The following is a 19,638-nucleotide window of genomic DNA, read 5'->3' as shown; positions in this document are numbered from 1 at the left end:
TGTAGAATAATAGTGAAGACATCAAAACTATGAAATAACACATATGGAATCATGTAGTAACCAGAAAAATGTTAAACAAATGAAAATATATGATATATTTGAGATTCTTCAAATAGCCACCCTTTGCCTTGATGACAGCTTTGCACACCCTTGCCATTCTCTCAATCAGCTTCACCTGAATGCCTTTCCAACAGTTCCCACATATGCTGAGCACTTGTTGGCTGCTTTTCCTTCACTCTGCGGTCCGACTCATCCCAAACCATCTCAATTGGGTTGAGGTCGGGGGATTGTGGAGGCCAGGTCATCTGATGCAGCACTCCATTGCTCTCCTTCTTGGTAAACTAGCCCGTACACAGCCTGGAGGTGTGTTGGGTCATTGTCCTGTTGAAAAACAAATGATAGTCCCACTAAGCCCAAACCAGATGGGATGGCTACACATATATAAAATATATTTTCATTTGTTTAACACTTTTTTGGTTACTACATGATTCCATATGTGTTATTTCATAGTTTTGATGTCTTCACTATTATTCTACAATGTAGAAAATAGTACAAAAACAGAAAAACCCTTGAATGAGTAGGTGTGTCCAAACTTTTGACTGGTAGTGTAGATACACCTTCATGTCTTCACCCGAGAACCTTTGCAATGTGTAGCCAATGGAGATATCAAATGGGGACCAAACCATTAACAAAGGTAAAAATGCAATATCACTTTCTCCAGGGTTGTAGTTGAAAGTCAAAGTATTCTTCCATTATAACACTTAATTTCTTTAACAGGGAAAGTAAAGATGCAGTGCATTCGGAAAGTATTCAGACCCCTTCCCTTTTTCCACATTTTGTTACGTTATGTTATTCTAAAATTGATAAAATAAAAAACAATCCAGGTCAATCTATATACAATACCCCATAATGACAAAGCGAAAACAGGTTTTTAGAAATTGTAGCAAATGTATTAAAAATAAAAAACAGAAATACCTTATTTACATAAGTATTCAGACCCTTTGCTATGAGACTCAAAATTGAGCTCAGGTGCATCCTGTTTCCATTGATCATCCTTGAGATGTTTCTACAACTTTATTGGAGTCCACCTGTGGTAAATTCAATTGATTGGACATGATTTGGAAAGGCACACACCTGTCTATATAAGGTCCCACAGTTGACAGTGCATGTCATAGCAAAAACCAAGCCATGAGGTCGAAGGAATTGTCCGTAGAGCTCCGAGACAGGATTTCTTAGAGGCACAGATCTGGGCAAGGGTACCAAAACATTTCTGCAGCATTGAAGGTCCCCAAGAACACAGTGGCCTCCATCATTCTTAAATGGAAGAAGTTTGGAACCACCAAGACTCTTCCTAGAACTGTCCGCCCGGCCAAACGGAGGAGAAGGGCCTTGGTCAGGGAGGTGACCATGAACTCGATGGTCACTTTGACAGAGCTCTAGAGTTCATCTGTGGAGTTGGGAGAACCTTCCAGAAGGACAACCATCTCTGCAGCACTCCACCAATCAGGCCTTTATGGTAGAGTGGCCAGACAGAAGCCACTCCTCAGTAAAAGGCACATGACAGCCCGCTTGGAGTTTGCCAAAAGGCACCTAAAGGACTCTCAGACCATGAGAAACAAGATTCTCTGGTCTGATGAAAAGATTTAACACTTTGGCTTGAATGCCAAGCGTCACGTCTGGAGGAAACCAGTTAGTCCAGTTAGTCATCACCTGGCTATACCATCCCTATGGTGAAGCATGGTGGTGGCAGCATCATACTGTGGGGATGTTTTTCAGCGGCAGGGACTGGGAGACCAGTCAGGATTAAGGGAAAGATGAATGGAGCAAAGTACAGAGAGATCCTTGATGAAAACCTGCTCCGGAGCGCTCAGGACATCAGACTGGGGCGAAGGTTCACCTTCCAACAGTACAACGACCCTAAGCATACATCCAAGACAACGCAGCAGTGGCTTCCGGACAAGTCTCTGAATGTCCTTGAGTGGCCCAGCCAGAGCCCGGACTTGAACCCGATCGAACATCTCTGGAGAGACCTGAAAAGCTGTGCAGCGACGCTCTCCATCCAACCTGACAGAACTTTGCTTTGTTCATTTCACTTTCCAATTAAATAATTGTTTAATGATACGATTCTGTCTAAGAGGCAAGGCTACTTATTCTAACTTGGACAAGGCTACTTATGCTTACTTGGACAAGGCTACTTACTCTTACTTTTTACTTACGTCTAAGAGTGACTATTGTGTCCAGGGGACAGTTCCCAACAGTCCTATAGTAACCCAGGCATCTGTATGGCCCATTGGCCTCCTGCTTCCTTCTACATACACTAATAGTTATCTCAGTCTACTCACAGCACTTTTAACTGCACTGTCAATGAAATATTAGTTGCGTGCTCAGCACTCATTGGCATAATCAATTTAAATCTTCCTTGGAGAGTAATTTAGTGGATTTCTCCTGGGTTAAAGACTTTACCTCCGGGCCTTGTTCTGATCCGGAGCAGCCACTCAAACACAGTTGATTATGTTACCCCGTAGTTTGGTTTATAACATGATTACTATTTCAGCATGTAGTTAAGTTCACGGTAAGTGAATAACTCTAACTCATAAGGTACAGTATCTCTTGACTGAATAATTGATAAAGATGCTACAGTTTGCTTACTGTATAGCAAAACGCATGTAAGTGATAAATAAAAACCTTACTTTAAATGGGAGACTTCCTGAAATAGTAGGATTCCATGGGAGATGAAAGCAGGCTATGAAGCAATAACGAAATTTCAGTGTCGATATTGGGGGGGATGAATAGTAGATGAGGTGTCCGAGGGGTCCTTCCCCAGATTAAAAAAACAAACATTTTAAAACGCATTTCCAGCAATTCACAGTTTGACATGACTTATTATGCTTCTCTTGAGAGGTAGTGTTTAGGGATATGTGAAGGGGTATTTTGAAAAAACAATAAGTGGAAGGATAAGTGGAAGGCCTCCCACCCCCATTTTGCCATGGGGCAGAGAGAAAAATTTGCTGTTTTAGAGCTCATCTCATGCTATTCTTCACATTTTGCCATGAGAATGAGAGAACATTTTGCAGTTTTAAAGCTCATTTCCTGCTACTCTACACAGTTTGCCATGAGGCTGAGAGAACATTTTGCTGTTTTAAAGTAACTATCCAGTATGAAAAAAAAAATGTATGCACTCACTAACTGTAAGTCGCTCTGGATAAGAGTGTCTGCTAAATGACAAAAAATTGAATTTTATTTTTTATTTTTTATGTAAATATTCTGTTAACTCATACCCAAATAATATTGTTGACTCATCCTACAGTCGTATTTGTGGCCAAAGCATAAATTCGAGAGAAAACACTTAAAAAACCCGACCTCAAACTTGTAACTCAAACAGACAGTTTAAAAAATGCTTGCTATGTCCTCATAGAGGACCAAAATCACATAGAAATGTGAGTTATAGATCTGACATTCTCATTGAAAGCAAGTCTAAGAAGTGGTAGATCTGTTCTATGTGCACTATTTCTATGCTTGCAGTGCTTAAGTTTCATTTTTGCATCTTTTACTTTCGGTTTTCTACGCCAGCTTCAAACAGCTGAAAATACAATAGTTTTGGTTATGGAAAATATATTTCACAGTGGTTTAAGATGGTATAATGATTTTCTACACTTTACTTGCTTGTTTTGTCACATAAACTGAAATTAAGGCGAACTATTAGAATTTTTGCAACCAGGAAATGGCAGAGTGATTTCTGCCATAGTGCATCTTTAAAGGTCGAATTTGGGCAAAAATAAACAAATAACGGCATTAAACTGTATAACTGATCAATGCACCATCATACCAGGTAGTTTAATGCTTAAAACAAAATAAAATAGATGAACAAGATATTTGGCTACAGAAGTGCCATTTCTTACCGATCTGTACAGCTTCCATCCAAAAACAAATAGTCCAAAAACTAATCATGTGAAATGACGCCAACACGTAGTGGAGGAGTTACTGGCTAGCTACGAGAACGAACTAGCTACATTGGTCGTGGTGCGCATGACCAGAATGACACATCGATGAACCACCAAAGGCACACCCAATTTCTGTTTAAAAATGTAGAAATAGGGGGAGTTGGACCGTTTTTGGTGCCCAAAATTGACCGTTAAATCTCATTTCATGCAATTCTACACATTTCGCCATTGCTAATGAATAGTTCATATGCTAGCTGAGGGGCCCCCGACCCCCGCAAATCTATTTTATTTTATTTTAAAGAAATTGTTGGGAGGGATGAATCGACTTGTTCTGATTATTGGGGGGGCTCGACATGTCCCCCATACATGTTAGAGGCAGACCCACTAATGCATGCAGGTTTACAGTAAGCATTGTGTCTAGTCAGCTGATGGATCCATGAATAACATTAACCAATCTTGCAACTAGAGGTGAAAAAAACTCTAGATCACCTTTACTCAACACACAGAGACGCATACAAAGCTCTCCCGCTCTCCATTTGGCAAATCTGAACATAACGCTTTCCTCCTGATTCATCCTGCTTACAAGCAAAAACTCAAACAGAAAGTACCAGTGACGCGCTCAATATGGAAGTGGTCTGATGAAGCGGATGCTAAACTACAGGACTGTTTTGCTAGCACAGACCGGAATATGTTCGATGGCATTGAGGAGTTTACCACATCAGTCACAGGATTCATTAATAAGTGCATTGACGACGTTGGATTACAGGCAACATCTGCACTGAGCTAAAGGCTAGAGCTGCCGCTTTCTAAAGGCTAGAGCTGCCGCGGGACACTAATCCGGACGCTTATAAGAAATCCCACTACGCCCTCCGTCGAACCATCAAACAGGCAAAGCGTCAATACAGGACTAAGATCGAATCCTACTACACCGGCAGGGCTTGCAAACTATCACGGATTACAAAGGGAAACCCAGTCGTGAGCTGCCCAGTGATGTGAGCCTACTAGACGAGCTAAATGCCTTCTATGCTCGCTTCCAGGCAAGCAACACTGAACCATGCATGAGAGCACCAGCTGTTCCGGACGACTGTGTGATCACGCTCTCTGTAGCTGATATGAGTAAGACCTTTAAACAGGTTAACATTCAAAAGGCTGCAGACGGATTACCAGGACGCATACTCAGAGCATGCGCTGACCAGCTGGCAAGTGTCTTCACTGACATTTTCAAACTCTCCCTGACCCAGTCTGTAATACCTACATGTTTCAAGCAGACCACCATTGTCCCTGTGCCCAAGAACCCCAAGGTAACCTGTCTAAATGACTATTGCCCCGTAGCACGCACATCTGTAGCCATGAAATGCTATGAAAGGCTGGTTATGGCTCACATCAACACCATTGTCCAAGACACCTTGGACCCACTCCAATTCACATACCGCCCGAACAGATCCACAGATGACGCAATCTCTATTCCACTCCACACTGCCCTTTCCCACCTGGACAAAAGGAACACCTATAGATGTAGGATCTTAATTTGATCACTCTTTTGTTGCTGATAATTTTTGCTGCACAGCAGGAAATGCAAACTTGTGGTGTATTTGAGTTTTAAACAGGCTTATAAAGTTTGTAATTTCTACTTTGAAAATTCAGACTTGATTTGCCCTAATTCAAAATGTATCAACCTCTACAAAAATGTCCATTAATTATAATCAACATAATAATTCACATTTCCTGTCTGTATACGCCCTGCTATAGCTTGATGACTATCCCTGCGATAACTGCAATTATTGCTTATTGCTCCGATCATTGACTAACAATGAAATGTTTCCCCTCAGAGCTTCACATGTGCTTACAGTATCAACACCATGCTTGATTTACTCTGAAGGGCCTCTAGACCTGCTATACTATTGATCAGGGACAGACTAGGCCTACTGGGCATTTGCCAGAATTTCCCAATGGCCAGTCTGCCCCTGCAGTGAGTTCTCTTCATATTCAATAACATATTCCATGATCTCAGTGTTGATCCTTTGTCCAGTACACTTTTATTTATTTTTGAACTTCAGACACTGGCACCAAATTGATCAGATTATTTGAAGGTGCATGTTAATTGAATTGAATGACCTGACTAATAAACGACTCTAGTAAAAAAGATTTTACACTGGATGTGTAGCCTAGTTTCTCCACTCCAGCCCGACAGACAATTTGTTGTGTTCACCATGCGCTGCTGCTGCAGTCACTGGCTCTTAATGGCCGTACAGCCATGAATATTAGATACACTTCCCCTCGCTAGCAGAAAATGATGATGAGACCTAATAAAATACATGGGCTGGCCAAGAGCTTAAAAGACAATGTGTGAAAAACACATCAATGTCCCATATTTTGTTTGTATTGTATAGCTTGGTCTCTGTAACATTAATTGACAATACAAACAAATGGCCACAAAGTGAAATAGTCTAACCACATCCATGACTAAGTGTATGATTTTGCTCTGCCTAATGAATACTCAGAGAGAGAGAGAGAGATGGAGAAAGAGGGGGTGGAAATTAGACAGAGAAAGGGAGTCACACATCTGCATCTAAAACCAAGGAAACACCATTTGGTTCTTGATCCTCTTGTCTTGGAACTTCCTTTCATATTAACTGAAGGTCCTCTAATTCAGGACCGCTGAGTGGGATCATTCTTCCAGTGTATCACTGTGCCTGGTCTCTCCAGTCCTGTCTGTCTGTGTGCTGGGGTCTGGGATGCTACTGGTCAAGCCAGTGTGTCTGCAGTAGGGAAATGTGTCAGAGGATGGGAGTTACCTGCAGCCACAGGCAGCCCAGAGAGTAGACTGTTCAGAGAGCTGGGTGTCTCTCACACGCAAAGGAGACATGGCGGGGGATATTGTGGTGGGGATACTCTATAATTTAGTACTACCTCTTCTTCTGCTTGCAGGTAAGTTGGGTTTGGAAGAATGTAAGGTAACAATTCAAGTGTCAGGTATCAATACAGCAGGACGGTGGACGTGTTAGTTATTGAGGTCATAGTAGTGGTTTTTACAGTTCTATTGAGAGATTCTGCTTTTATAAAGTGCTCAAAGAATATTGCTAGAAACACCATTTTGGATGCTTTACAGAAAGCACAAATAATGTATGTGAGACATGTTGTTTGGGGGAATGCACAGATTAATCCATTATTTATTGTTTCCCCTGATGGTAATTATTTGAGTGGATGAAGGATTGCAATATTTACCTGGAGCTAACCCTGCAGATAGCACTACTGGGTGATCTGAAAAGTCATAGTCAATCGATCAATAATATAATAATACTTTAAGCAAAAATGTTTATTTTCAATTTACAATCTGTAGAAACAATGAGAATAGAAGGGTTCAGAATTTTTGTGAAACATCACAGTACAGTTTTAAAATATATGGCAAATAGAAATCCAATATGGATGGTGTTAAGAGATAGATGGGAGGTGTTGAATGGAGTTGAAGGATGGGACTAATAACAACTAACAACAACTAATAATGGGCTCCCGAGTGGCGCAGCGGTCTAAGACACTGCATCTCAGTGCTTGAGGTGTCACTACAGACCCCCTGGTTTGATTCCAGGCTGTATCACAATCGGCCGTGATTGGGAGTCCCATAGGGCGGCGCACAATTGGCCCAGCGTCGTCCGGGTTTGGCCGGTGTAGGCCGTCATTGTAAATAAGAATTTGTTCTTAACTGACTTGCCTAGTTAAAAATATATAAAAATAACAACAAGATAACTAATGTAAAGCATACTGTGTCCATTATAGGTTGAGAGCTTTTGTGAAAGAGCACAGTTAGAAAGATTATGCATCTAGAAGCAAACCGGATGGACGTCATGAAAATGATCGGAGAGGTTGAGGGTAGAGGAAGTTCAGGAGTAAAAACAAACAAAATATAATTATTGTAAAATTGACTGTGTCCATAAAATGTATATAGTATGTATAAGCTGGAAGTAGAGGCCTAAGCATTGTTGTTCACTAGTTTACTCCAATTAGGGAAGGGGTGGTGGAGTTGGAAAGTAATAAAGGGAAATATATATTTTTTAAAGGATATGTATGTATATGTATTTATATGTATGTGTGTGTATATGTATGTGTATGTATGTATATGTGTGTGTATATATATATATATATATTTATTTGCAAGAAAAAACCCATATGGGGGATTAGAAGTGATGCAGACAATTACATTGATGGAAGTTACAATGTATCTGCAACATTAAAGCTGATCTACCCCCTAAAAAAATATATATATATATATTTGAGTGGACACATTGTAATAATGTGATCATGTAGTAATTGAGTAAAGTGTGCCGTAAAACTGTACTGGGAAATAAAAATGTTTTGTTGTTGAATAGTATGTTTATTGCATTGTTGTGTTCTCAACAGTACAATATTGAGCATGTGAGTTCAGAGATGTGTGTAATTGTGCACTAAAATCAGATACTTTGAACTTTTCAGATTATGGAATTTTCACAATGCCCTCAAATGACATCATTTCCAAGCGTTCCAAATGAGCATGTTGACAGCTGGCCATGCCTCTCTTAGTGTTAAATCAAGGATACAAAATCTACTCTGACCAAAATATTATTGCAGATCATTTATGATGTATTTAGCTGTTGTATAAAGAAAGGAAAAATAAACAAGCAGAAAACCTTTGCCTGTCACCTTTAAGACACATTTTCCATTTTAAGTGTATTTTCATTCAGTAAGTATTATACTTTTTTACCTCACAATTAAGTATAGAAAATCAAGATTCCAAGTAATTTCAAAAAGAAACAAATATAATACTGATTAAATTATACTTTCCTTCATTTGAGTGTTTTGTATTATTAAAAGTTTAAAGTTAAAACTATGATCCGTGATTTTGATGTCAGTTTCATTGCCATTGTTGGTCGAAGAAGACCAAGAATAAAATGTGGTGTGACCAGTAAGCCGCATTGTTTTTTAGCTAGCTACTTGTTTACTGTGTGATGGGGCTTTGTTCAGTCTAACACTTGTGCATTTTGTATTAGTAGGTGCAATGGATCATAGCATTTTATTACCAAAGCCTTTTCTCTTTGATGGATAATACAGTAGGCTGTTTGTTTCTAGCAGCTGTTGATGAATTATTGCTTTCTGTTTCAACTGTGTTTATTTGGATTTTCCGTAAGATGGACTCAACATAATGAGCAATCACATAAAATACAGCACCGAAGACAAATTAAAATTACAGTATGTACCTAGATATTATATTATACATACAAATAAACATCCATGTAAAATCTTTGTTATCTCTCCATAGCGTCATCCTTCCGGTACAATGGTCTGTCTGTGGTGTATTTCCTTTTCCTGCTCACCCTTCCCCTGCTGCCAAACCCTCTCTCACCTCCATGCAAGGTAAGACCTCAGAGTAACACCACTAGGTCTGAAATGGCACCCCAAGTTGTAGACTATAAAGAATAAGGTGCATTTTATTCCAAGTTACACTGACTTTTATCCTATGCTACAGGGTCCTCTATACGTTTTTAATGTTTGCTAATAAACACCATGTTTGATCAATGTGGCCCTTGGGAGACAAATCGTTTTAATGTTAATGTTTATTGGGCTGCCTGTCTATTATTTGCAGAATAGTGTTAAAGTACACTCATATAGGGTTCTTCGATTTGTCCCCATTGGGGAACCCCTTTTGGTGCTAGGTAGAACCCTTTGCAAAGGTTCCTACCTAGGACCCTCTATGTAGGGTTCTTCATAGTACCCCCTATATAGGGTTCTGCCTAGAACCCTCTATGAAGGGTTCTACCAATAACCATTTTATCATCTAAAGCTTCTTGCTAGAACCATCTATGAAGGGTTCTACTGATAACCGTTTTATCTTTGTAGGGTTCTTCCTAGAACCGTCTATGAATGGTTCCATCAGCCTCATTAGCCTTCTAAAATAAAATAATTTATAACAATAATTACAAATATCAAAGGCCTTTCTTTTTGTCACGAGTTGCTAAGCCAGAACCCAGAAGCAGACCAGGACAAGGTAAGTTGAAACGAAGGTGAGTGTTTATTACAAATTCAAGAGTGATGCTGAATAATCCAGGGAACAGAGCGGGCGGCGTTGATTAGTTGTTGGGGGTGCAGTGGTTGATCCCATCCTGGGTCGGCAGCCGCCGACCACCAGGCAGAGGTTGGATGAAGGTTCCGGACGGGTGACTGCAGATGGAACAAAACGGGGGTAAGTAAGCAACAAACCAACAAGGTGCAAAAACAACAAAACTAACGCTAGGCTCTAAGACTGATACTCTGGTAAACCTACTGTTCATGGCTAACGATCCGGCAGGGAATGGATGTTAGGCCAGAGCCTAAGAAGGGTGATGATCAGGACCAGGTGTGCAGATTGCTGATGGGATGCAGGTGCGGAAATCAAGAGAGCTCCCCGGAGCGTTCCCGAACCCTCGGGAAACTGGAGATCACGAACAGAAAAACTAGTCCACAGACAGGACCCGACTCAGACTGCCGGGATCGTTACAGTACCCCCTCCGACTTAACGCCACCGGGCGGACTCCCGGAGCGCCAGGATGGAGGCGGTAGAAGTCACGGATGAGGTCAGCATCTAGGATCTGTCGCCGCGGAATCCAACTCCTCTCTTCAGGACCATACCCCTCCCAGTCCACGAGATACTGGAAACCCCGGCCCCGCCGTCTGGAATCCATGATGCGTCGCACCGTGTAGGCAGGACCACCTCCGATCATCCGAGGAGGAGGAGGGGGAGGCGGAGGAGGCAACAGAGGACTGAGGAAAACAGGCTTGAGGCAGGAGACATGAAAGGTGGGATGGACTCTGAGCGTCCCCGGTAGTTTGAGTCGAACTGCCACTGGATTGATCACCTTCTCCACCACAAACGGACCAATGAACTTCGGTAACAACTTCCTAGACTCAGTCCGTAACGGAAGATCCCGTGTGGCCAACCAAACCCCTATCTCCGATGGTATAGGTGGGAGCGGGGATCCGGCGACGATTCGCCTGGAGCTGATACCGGTCCGAAACTCTAAGGAGTGCCTTTCTGGCCCGATGCCAGGTCCGGTGGCAACGACGAATATGGGCCTGAACAGAAGGCACTGAGAGCTCCTTCTCCTGAGAAGGGAACAGGGAGGTTGGTAGCCATACAGGCACTGGAAGGGAGACATCCCAGTGGCAGATGTAGGGAGAGTATTGTGGGCATACTCAACCCAAGGCAACTGAGAGACCCAGGAGGTGGGGTTGGAAGAGACCAGACAGCGTAGCGTGGATTCCATCTTCTGGTTGGCTCTCTCCGCCTGACCATTGGATTGGGGGTGAAAACCAGATGTGAGACTGACTGTAGCTCCAATGGCCAAACAGAAGGACTTCCAGACAGCAGAGGTAAACTGAGGGCCACGGTCGGAAACGATATCACTGGGCAAACCGTGGACCCTGAAAACCTCCCTAACCAGGATCTCGGACGTCTCCGAGGCAGAGGAAGCTTGGCAATTGGCACAAAGTGGGCGAACTTGCTGAATCTGTCCACGATAGTCAGAACGACCGTGTTCCCTCAGAAGCGGGCAACCCAGTGACGAAGTCCAGGGCCAGATGCGACCATGGTCGCCGGGGAATAGGAAGGGGGGTGAAGTAGTCCAGAGCTGGGCCGATTGGTACTCTTATTCTGCGCACACACTGGACAGGCAGCAACAAAACCCCGAGTATCCTCGGCCATGGCAGGCCACCAAAAACGCCTGCGAAGAAACGCCATTGTCCGAGCCACGCCAGGGTGACAAGCCATCTTGCTGGCGTGGGACCATTTGAGGACAGCAGGACGAACCGACTCAGGCACAAACAACCGACCGGGTGGACCGTTACCGGGACCGGGCTGAGTCCGAAGGGCCGCCAGCACCTCCTCCTCAATCTTCCACAACTGCTCCCACGACGCAGTTCCGGGGGAGAATTGTCTCGGTCTTGGACCCACTCTCCTCCGTCTTGGAGAACATCCGGGACAAGCGCCCGCCTTGCCGCTTCTTAGATCCAGGTCGAACGTCAGGAAAACTTGAATCGTCCGAAAAACAACGCCCACCTGGCCTGACGGGGAGTTGAGACGCTTAGCCGATTGCACGAAGCAAGATTCTTGTGGTCAGTCCAGACAATAAACGGTTGCTCCGCCCCCAACCAGTGGCGCCACTCCTCAAGGCAAGTTTCACCGCGAGAAGCTCCCGGTTACCCACATCGTAATTCCTCTCCGCAGGCGAAAGGCGACAGAGTAGTAGGCGCAGGGATGGAGTTTACTGTCCGTGGAGCATCGCTGCGACAGGATGGCGCCAACTCCCACATCAGACGCCGGGCCCACTTCAGCGAGAACTGGACGGGCCGTGTCCGGTTGAGAGAGAATCGGTGCGTTGGTGAATCGCCTCTTCAAATCCAGAAACGCTCGATCCGCCTCCGGATTCCACTTGAAGGTCCTGATACGGAAGTCAAGGCAGTTAACGGAGCGGCCACACGGCTGTAATCCCGGGATGAATCTGCGTAGAAATTCGCAAACCCCAAAAATCTCTGGAGCTGCAATCTCGCACCGGGCTGGGCCCATTCCAGAACCGCTCTAACCTTCTCCTGGTCCATCCTAATCTCTCCCTGGAGATGATGTACCCGAGAAAGGATGTCGTGTGGGCGTGAAACTCGCACTTCTCGGCCTTCACTGAACAGGCGATTCTCCAACAATCGCTGCAGAACCTGCCGGACATGCTGGACGTGGTCGGAAGGTTCCTTCGAGAAGATCAGAATGTCATCCAGGTAAACAAACACAAAGAGACCGATCATATCTCTCAGACGCTGTTCACCATACTCTGGAATACCGCTGGAGCATTGGTCAGTCCAAACGGCATCACCTGATACCGAGCGACCCATCGGGTGTATTGAAACCCCGCCAACCACTCGCCCCCTCTCTGATCCGGGACCATGTGATACGACATGCGAGGTCTAGCTTGGTGAACACCGTAGCACCCTGTAAGGAGTCGAAGGCAGAACTCATCAAGGGCAGGGGATACTTGTTCTTGACCGTGATGTCATTCAACCCCCAGATAATCAATACACGGCCGAAGAGAGCCATCCTTCTTACCCACAAAGAAGAATCCCAGCTCCCAGGGGTGATGACGAGGGACGAACGAGACCAGCAGCTAGGGACTCCTTGATGTAGGTCTCCAAAGCCTCACTGCTCAGGTCGGGGTGTATAACCTTGGGGTAGACAGCTCCAGGGAACAGGTTGATGGCACAATCATATGGTTGGTGGGGAGGGAGTGACAGAGCCTTCTGCTTACTGAAAACTTCCCCAAATCGTGATATGTCTCGGGAACCAGGGACAAATCTGGGGGTTTAGCCTCAATCACCTGACTGGGAACCGAATGGGGGCAGGCAGTCTTGAGACAGTTAGCATGACAATCAAGGCTCCAACTATCCTTGCCCGTCACCCAATCGAACGTGGATTGTGTTCCTTCAGCCAGGGGTATCCAAGGACCAGAGGAACATGGGAAGACGGCAGAATGAAGAATGAAATCGTCTCAGAATGATTCCCGACAACCGCATCTTAACCGCTTCAGTCCTCATCGCGATACGTGCCACTACTGCCGCTCAGAGTGGTCGCCCAATGGCTTCCGCAATTGCTCCTCGGAAAGCCCCAGCCGTTCCACCAACTCGGCATCAAGAAAGCTTTCCATCGGCACCTGAATCGAGAAAAGCGTTAATCGCTAAGCTCTGATTCCTGTTCACAAGGGTAGCCGGAAACGGGGTCTGACAGAGGTACTGAGAGGAGAAACTGGCTCGCAAAAGTCCTCCCCAACTTTAGCGAGCCGGGCAGCTTTGACGACCGCCGGGAACAAGTGGAGATGGAATGTCCCGAGCTACCACAGTAGAGGCACAGTTGGTCTTACCTCTATGTTGACGCCCTCCTTGGCTAACCCGGGCCGCCCACTTGCATGGGTTCAGAATCGGGAGAGAGGACCTCTCCACTAATCCTTTGTGGTGGAGAATGATCGACGTGTTCTGGTCCACCACCCGACCCGACTGGGAACTGAGAAGCTGACCGATTGGACGGACTCCCATTGCTTCTCCCTCCTCGCTCTCGGACTCGATTATCCACCCGAATAGACAAGGCTACCAAGCTGTCCAGGTCACTAGGTCCGGATAGGAGATCAACTCATCCTTGAGCTGCTCCGACAGACCCTGGAAAAGCCGCTGCAGAGACTCCTGCTCCACCCACTCTCCACAGCCAACGCCTTGAACTCGATCACGAAGTCGGCCACGCTCGAGTTCCTTGCTGAAGCGAAACAGGCGCCTAGCTGCGCCCCCCCTCGGACGGAATGGTCAAGAGCTTCCGATCTCGGCCGTGAACCCTGGTATGAAGCCATGCAGGGGTCTTGTTGCTCGCAAACGCTGAAGCCCACTCCAGCCCGACCACGCAGCAACGCAATCACAAAGGCTATCCTAGCCTTGTCTGTGGCATAAGAGTAGGGCTGTAGATCGAACACTAATCCACACCTGCATAAGGAAGGAACGGCACTCCCAGCTCATTTATCCGGCGCGGAACCTTGGGCTCACGGAAGGACACAGCTCCAGAAGCGCAGGCGAGATGGGTGAAACCGTAGTGGATCCTCCACCGGAAACTTGCGCTGGTTCTGGACTCCGCCAGACCGTAGAAAGGTTCCGAACTGACAACGCGATCTCCTGTAGTACCGCGGCTATGATGGCCCAACATCTTCTCCTGATGGGTAATGGCATGGCGAACAGAGTCCAGGTCCGCTGGGTTCATTATGGCCGGATTGCTCTGTCACGAGTTGCTAAGCCAGAACCCAGAAGCGACCAGGACAAGGTAAGTTGAAACGAAGGTGAGTGTTTATTACAAATTCAAGAGTGATGCTGAATAATCCAGGGAACAGAGCGGGCGGCGTTGATTAGTTGTTGGGGGGTGCAGTGGTTGATCCCATCCTGGCTCGGCAGCCGCCGACCACCAGGCAGAGGTTGGACGAAGGTTCCGGACGGGTGACTGCAGATGGAACAAACGGGGATAAGTAAACAACAAACCAACAAGGTGCAAAAACAACAAAACTAACGCTAGGCTCTAAGACTGATATCTGAAACCTACTGTTCATGGCTAACACCATCCGGCAGGGAATGGATGTTAGGCCAGAGCCTAAGAAGGGTGATGATCAGGACCAGGTGTGCAGATTGCTGATGGGATGCGGTAGCGGAAATCAAGAGAGCTCCGAGCGCTCCCGAACCCTCGGGAAACGGGAGATCACGAACAGAAAAACTAGTCCACAGACAGGACCCACTCAGACTGCCGGGATCGTACACTTTTAGGGCCTAGTTATACCCTAACACACAGGCTTGCAAGTCACATTATGCTGGCTTGCAACTTGATGTGTAATTCCTATTGGAATCTAGCCAGAGTTAGAATATCCACCAAGTGGAATTTTTTTATCACTGCAACCTGCATTCAGAATGACTGCTAGGGTAGGGGAAGATTGAATACTGAGACTACCTAATCATGGGAACTGGAACATCCATCCCAGTAACTAGTGTAATAAGTTGTGTGTAAACCTAACAGATTGGATTAGTTTAGAAAAATGTATGTTATTTATCTTTGTGTAGCATAAAACTAATCAACCAATCAATGTACATGCAAAAACACAGATATTAAAACAAACAGCTCTTAAATAACCCACAATAGAGCATGCTGGGAAATGTGGTTCTATGTAGAACCCTTCTTGCCTTTCAAAAATCCGGATCTTGCCTTCCAAACAATCATTAAACAAATCCCTTTCTTCCAAAAACCGATTCATAGAATGTTAAAGGCTCTAGGTAGAACCCTTAACTTACTAAAGAACCTTGTTTCCAAAAAGGGTTCTTCAGATCAAAAAAGTTATAGGTAGAACCTATCCCTCCACAAAGAACTTGGAAACCCTTTTTGGAAGAGTGTGTTGTGTGTGTGTGTGTGTGTGTGTGTGTGTGTGTGTGTGTGTGAAGGCAGGTGATTTCAACTCATATTGACCAACATACAACATGTGTGTGCATTCTATTGTAGGTTTATCAATAAAGTTGATGAATTAAAAAGATTGGCCATTTACTTTGTAAAGGGATGCTGCTAGTATGGTCTGATCTATTATGTATAACCTAGTAATTACATAGTGGAATTGAAATGTTGTGGTGTCAGCATTTGCGTAGATGGTTTTCTTGTATGCTGACTATTAGTCCCTTTTCTCTTAAAACTTTGTGTATCATTTTTCAGTCTTTGTCTCACGCACATGACATCACCCCTGGGTTGAGTGGTCAGGGGGGGTGGGGTGCAGAGATTAAAACACATCATGACAGAAGCAGAATTGACCGCCCTCTCACTTAGTAGAGCAGAAATGAAACAAAGCTTTTAGTAAAAACCGGGGCACGTGAAGCCCATTTGCTGGCTCCGCTTATTGCTGCACCATTCCACCAGGCCTTGTTTTCACTTTCTCTTAATTATAGGGGTCAGCTTTGTTAATATGTCTACTGCTGTCTAACTGCTCTGTTCTTGTCAAGATATTGCTTACAGAGGAAATTGTTGGCTTTTTGTTGGAGTTGAACATTTGAAAATGTCAAGACATACACATTTCACAGAGCATTATAAATCTTTGTCTTCATAGATACAGTATCTATTCAATGTACACACACAATTAAACTGAAACCAAATGTTTTTGTTACAAGGTGTTATCTTTTTTTTATTTAATTTGTTCTGCTGTTCAGGCAAATCCAGTTCCGATGTTGCCTACTTTATTAAACTATCGATCACAGAAACTGCTCACAAGACACAGAATGACTTCGTGGTTTTAAACTGTCGTTAGGCATCCTTTGGGAAGGCAGAATGATGATCATCCCGTTAGTAAGCACAGCTCACGTACGATCTGGTAAGCACAGAGACCTATAGCATCTGCATTTCCACAGTAGACACTACCACTATCCTCAGCCAATAAGATAGGGAAAAATTGAGTTAAAAAAGGCCATTAAAAGTAACAGCCTAATTACATGCAGTGATCCCTGTACGGATGATAACAGAATACCGATCGGGCTGATCTGAATACTTGTATGTGTCTCAGAGGGGTTGGGAAAGGAATAAAGACATGTACTGTTTCTCACAAAAATGGAAAATAACGCTTTCTATTCTATTCTCCCCAGTAATCTGTGTCTCTGGTCTTGTATTTCTAAAGGAAAACAGGGACGTTCCTGCTGCTCATCTGTTCTACCAGCGTGACGGCTTCTGGCTCTCCAGTGTTTCATGCAGATCACTTTTGCCTACGTGACCCCCTCAGTGATGGTAAGAATAACACCGGCCTCTATCAGCTCACTGAGCTATTAACAACAAATACTCAGAGATGCTGCTGGACAGCAACCAAAAGAGAGACAGATGTTTGTTTTAGCATTTTAATACATGGAGAAGCATAATGAACTTACTCATTCAAGAAAACATTTATGAGGGTGGATGTTGCTTTGGCATTTTGCTGATAAGACAAGACTTGATTTCTATCTGAAATATTTGTAAAAGTTGTTTAACAGAGAAACGAATATTGGGAGAATATTCTCTACCATCTGGGCATTGAACGGTAGGGGCCACATTTTTCTTACTTTTTTAAAAACAGACTTTGGTGTTGTTTCAATGTGCGGGTGTTGTTAATCACTTGTAGTAGTGTTAATGTCCCCAGGTTCAGCTTGGTGGATGCAGGGAACAGTAAGCGCCTCTTAGCCCCTGATCTGGGGCTCCTCCTAGTCAGGGCTCTTCATACTGCGCCTGGTCAGGAAGCAGCAAGCGCCCCATGCCCCGGAACTTAACCAGAACTGTATCGCACCCCTGACCCTGAGGTATGACACGGCCACTTTCATCTGCCACTTTTGTTCAATTCACAGTACACAGTAGTTTAACCATTATTGTTTTAAATGAGAGCGTTAGAAATGTACATCATACATGCCGATAAGTTCTAGGAAAAATTTGAAGGTGAGAAGCGCATCACCTTCTCAAGCGGTATTTCAGCACTTCTACTCTAGTGGTTTGAACATGGAACTCCTTTAGATTGAATCTGTTATGGCAGTAAATGGATGCTATGTCCGACACAACTAGTGGCTCTTCTGACAAAGCAGGATGTGGGATATGTCCGACTCAGAGTCTGAGGTTGGCAGTGTGAGGTCCCAGGCGGTGCTCTAACGACAGCTCAGATGAAAGCATAGCGGTGCCGGCAGCCCTTCCTCAGTTTGAAAACCAGAAGTTCATGGCCAGATGCTCCTTGACTGCGCCTCATGCTGTCTCGCCATCATGAACACAGCAGTGGAGCTAGTGGTCACCATACTTCACTAGGCTGGCAGCATACATCTCAAAAGGTCTGTTCCTTTCCTTGCTGTACGGATTCTAATCTAATTCATTGCATTCAAAGAAGGTCCTGGGACTCTTATGTACTATTCTTCAGTGAGCCAGACTCAAAGTCTTGCAATTGTTAGCTTATACAAGCCCAGCCAAATGTGAAGACCAACTAATTTACTATCTGCTCCCACTCCACCACAATCTTTTCCTTTCTCCTCTTGACTGGTCCTCCTCCCCATGCAACCAGACATCACTCGCCCTCCCTGACCCCAGTGGTGTATTTCGGGACGTTCCTGGGCCTGGGGTGGTGTGGGTGGTACCCGCATCTCAGCATGCTGTTCTTCAGCACCCTCTGTGAGATGATGGCTATATCTTCAGCAATCGGTCAAACTGCTGAGCCTCTACCTGTACCAGGCTGCCCTGGCCCCTCTAGATCGTGACTTCCACAGGACATCTGCGCGTAGGGAACATGGGACCAGATGTAGCATCACAGGATACTGGCTGACACTGACTGTACAGATACAAAACTAATTGTATTTATTCATATTGTCGGAAATAGAAAATAATTTGGCACTCTACTACACTGATGCACAGACATACAGGTCAATCACTGTTAAATGTCATAAACTGATACATGCCCGCCTTTCGTGATTTTCCAGTATCTACTTGATCTTATCCACTGCAATTTTGGTTTGTTAACCGATTTGGGTGGTATCTCTCTCTGGTTTTGTTCAGGCTGTTTGGTATAACAGCGGTCATCCAAAACCAACGAGACTGGAGCCACACAGCTCTGGGTCTGGCACAGACGTCAGCTGGCCTGTCTCTCACCTAACCCCATTGTTGCTGTCCCTCTACAGCACACTGGTGGCTCTGCTGCACAAGGGCCGGCAACATCACTGAGAGCGAGTAGAGTGTACTTTAACCAAGACTGAGGCGCCAATGCAACTAAGATGCCTACTAATGATCATGCAACTGAAATGGCACCTATTCCCCATATAGTGCACCAATATATGGGTAGGGCTCTATATAATGAATAGGTGATATTTCACATGCAGTCAATCACTTGTGGGATGAAAGAAAACTGGGTTTATGAAGCTGGTTTACGCTTTATTGTGGGAGTGTGTTAATTGTGTGTGTGTGTCATTTCATGGTGCTGTCTGTGTATTTCTGTAGGATACTCGGAGAAGTCTGGGAGAGTCCAGTAGAAACCCATGAGATCCCCTCTGGGCTTCCAAGATCTTATTCATCTCAGAGACACTGGAGGTGTTGAAATCTACTACAGTTCTATTTCACAATCTAGCCTCTTGGTAGTGTTGCCAACATGATTTTCTACAGATTTCTTGA

The sequence above is a fragment of the Coregonus clupeaformis genome, chromosome 30, assembly GCF_020615455.1.
Source record: "Coregonus clupeaformis isolate EN_2021a chromosome 30, ASM2061545v1, whole genome shotgun sequence".
Lineage (NCBI taxonomy): Eukaryota > Metazoa > Chordata > Actinopteri > Salmoniformes > Salmonidae > Coregonus > Coregonus clupeaformis.
The sequence above is the reverse complement of the archived record's forward strand: the minus strand, read 5'-3'. Positions refer to the sequence as shown.